Genomic DNA, 3,182 nt, shown 5'->3' with positions numbered 1-3,182 from the left:
GGATCAGCGCCCACACATGGGGCGCCTTCCTCGGTCGCATAAGAAGGCGCGCCCGGCGCCCTCCTCGGACAGGGCTCGGGGGCTCTCTTCTGGAGGGCCTCAGACCTTGCCAACGTCACAGGGAGGTGCTCAGGCACTACTTGGAGGCGTGTTTCGCGGCATGTCTCCCTCGGGAGGACACCGGGCAAGGAGCACCCGACGCTCAAGACTTCATCACCAAGGTATCTCAGGAGCTTCAGGAAGCAAGAGCAATACGCGGCGACCGCCGCCCACTTGGCGTTGCTCCCCACCCAGGTGAGGGTGGTGAGTTGCGCGTCTGCATCGACATACCAGAGCTCAACCGAGCCGCAGCTCAGGAGCGCTTCTGGCCTTCGCGTGTTTGGTGCTGCGAAGGTCCACCTCCCAGCTACGTTCACATGCCGTTCGGCCTGCCGAGCGTGGCTGATGCCTTCCAGCGCAACCTGCGGAGCATCATGGCTGGTCAGGAGGCTAGGCACCATGCAGCCCTGGCAGAGATGGTGACGGTCCTCAAGGAACCGCCTGGACCCCCAGGGCCTCCCGAGGCTTAGGGCCCCGGTGGCTCGTGAGGAGCAACCCCTTCACGGTGTACCTTCAGCTGCCTCAACACCACATCATCAACGGAACCAGGTGACATTTTCCAAGTTCATTCAGCTGGGAACGCCCAGGGGGCTGCATTATTCCCAGGTCGCGTGGGTCCATCCCTGTGGCATGTATCCCTTCTTTTTTATGTCTTTAGCTTCCCTTGCTGGGGGCACCCCTCGTGCTGCATCATCCCCAAGCCACTCGGGCCGGACCCAGTGGCGCATATCATTCATGCATTTACCTAAGCTAGTTTGCCTTCCATGCTTAATCTATCTATGATTATCACCTGCTTGATTGTCGCCCACCGCGGGAGCCGCGCGCCGGTCGTCTTTCTTCAGGACCCTTCGCGTGAGAGGGTTAGGCACGGCGTCTATTCTTGGGTTCGTCCCTGCAGCATTGATAAATCCAACGGTTGAGCTCTGTCTGGCGGGCCAGCCCCGTTCACGTCACCTCCTGGGGCCATTGGTGCTTGGTTTTCTCACGCGATAACCTCAGGAGATTCGTTCGGCGCAGGTTGTCTGACCACCTCGCAGGACCAACACAGTGAACAAGAATCAAGACCAGGCACAACCCGCCTTGAGGTATGTCCTCGTGAGTCCCGCGCTAGCTCACGAGTGCCTAGACACACCTTGTCTAGCCCTGCCGTGAAAGCCACATGTCAGGGCGGAGCTGTACACGCCTCGGGGGCTCTCCGTAGTAGGGAGTCCCCTCCCACGTACCAGAGGCAGATCGAAAATCACCATGGTGATTGGTTCCCTTCCTCGCAGTAACTTGCAGGAGCTTCCTGAAGGCTACAGTAGGCGGTACCACAGACTCTCTCTCTCTCTTTTCGCATGCGATTCGCTTGCGCGTTAAAAGGGGGCACCTGAGCATCGCGACTCAGGAGCTCTTACTGGCTCACCAGCGGCTGAGCTCGCCCGAGGGCCGGGACCCAAGGACGTAGAGCAACAGGAAGAACAGGGACAAGAGGGGGAGGCCCGCATAGGCCTAACCTGGCTACTCAGTAGCGGCCGACGCCCAAGCCCGGCATCTCGCGAAGGACCAACCCTGGATTGCCAAGATAAGTTTCACGCTCGGGTCAACCAGCCGCTACAGCATAGAGTTCTCATTTGTGTTGCCCCGCTGCGTCGACGTAGTCTCCCACTCTTACCTCTCGGTGGTCACATGCGCGCCAAAGGGGACATCCTCAGCACCGCGTCTCAGGGGCTCTTACTGGACCTCGGGCCGCTCACCTCCTGGCCTTGACCACGGCATCGCTACCTGTCATACCACTGACGGCTGAAGCCTGCCTGGGGACTGGGACCTGTTGGTGTAGAGAACCACGCCATTGCGAGGTTGGAAAGGGGAAACCGAGGCGGAATGAAGCACGCGCATGCATAACTTCATAATAAGGACAATATCAACAAAGGATATTACACACGCCTTACACGCCCCAGAGGGGTCCGTCTAGATTCCTCGTAGGGAACAAAATGAAAGGAATCCCTAAGAGATCTATCTACAAGCGCCGAATGACGCCGACGCCATTATCAACAGTGGGCCATGAGAGGCTGGCATCAACCCCATCCAGATCATCAACGGCGACGGCCAGACGTTGCAGGCTTGCTCCAGGCCTGGCGGGAGCTCGGGGGCACGTAGCTGTCGTCGCTCGTCTCCTGAGACTCCACGAGCTAGGGAGAGTCGCTGGACCACCAGGAGTCGCCGCTGTCGCTGGAGGAGCTGCAGGCGAGGCCTGCAACAGGCCCAGCACCCGCCGTTGTGCTGTCCTGGCGACCTCCTTCAGGGCAGCACTCCAGGTGGTGGCCTTCCTCGTCGAAGACCTTGAAGAGCATCATGGAGGAGCCGTCGTACTCGAAGTGGATCGCGAGGGCGCCCTCTGCGCGGCAGACTCGGGCAATCTCGCCCCAGCCTTGGGTCATGAAGATCCTCCCGGAGGCAACAACTTCAATTTCCGCTCCAGTCACCGGGGCGTCGCAGTCGGTGTGCTGCAGCCAAAGCTCGAGGGGTCCCTTGGCGGCATCTCTGTAGAGAAGAAGGAAGGGAAGCGAATCCAAGTGCTCGGGGGCAGCGCCGCCCACAGCACGAACTCGCGTGAGGAGTCCGTAGCGTGGAACCCTGGGGCGACGGCCTGCGCCTCCGCGGCACGGCAGCCTCAGCCCTGGTGCGGGCAGTGGCGCTCACCGCTCCTTGATCCGGAATCATCGGCGTGAGCATACAAGGGAAACAGGTACCCATGAGGTGGCCTCTAATACCATGGTCGTGACACCACCGGCCTCATGACCATCTCGCGACGATGGGACCTCCTCTTCTTCGGCGGAAGCAGCTCGGGCTCATTGATGGGAGACTTGCCCTTCTCTGCGGCCGAGAACCTCCGAATTGGCGTCATGACTGCACCAGTAAGGAGCGGAGCAAGGAAGGAGAAGAAGCGGGAGAGGCAGAGGAGAGACGGGGGATGGGGCTCCGCCCCCACCTCCCATTTATAGCCAAAGGGAGGCCAACCGCCGGCCTCCATGATCTAAGGTAATAATGATGGTTTTTCCTGGCATGCAACGGGGACTCGTCAAGTCAGGCAGTTGCTGAGG

The sequence above is a fragment of the Triticum urartu genome, chromosome 2A (assembly GCF_056163025.1).
Source record: "Triticum urartu cultivar PI428250 chromosome 2A, HENAU_Tu73, whole genome shotgun sequence".
In the NCBI taxonomy this organism is placed as follows: Eukaryota; Viridiplantae; Streptophyta; class Magnoliopsida; order Poales; family Poaceae; genus Triticum; species Triticum urartu.
Note: the sequence above shows the minus strand (reverse complement) of the source record.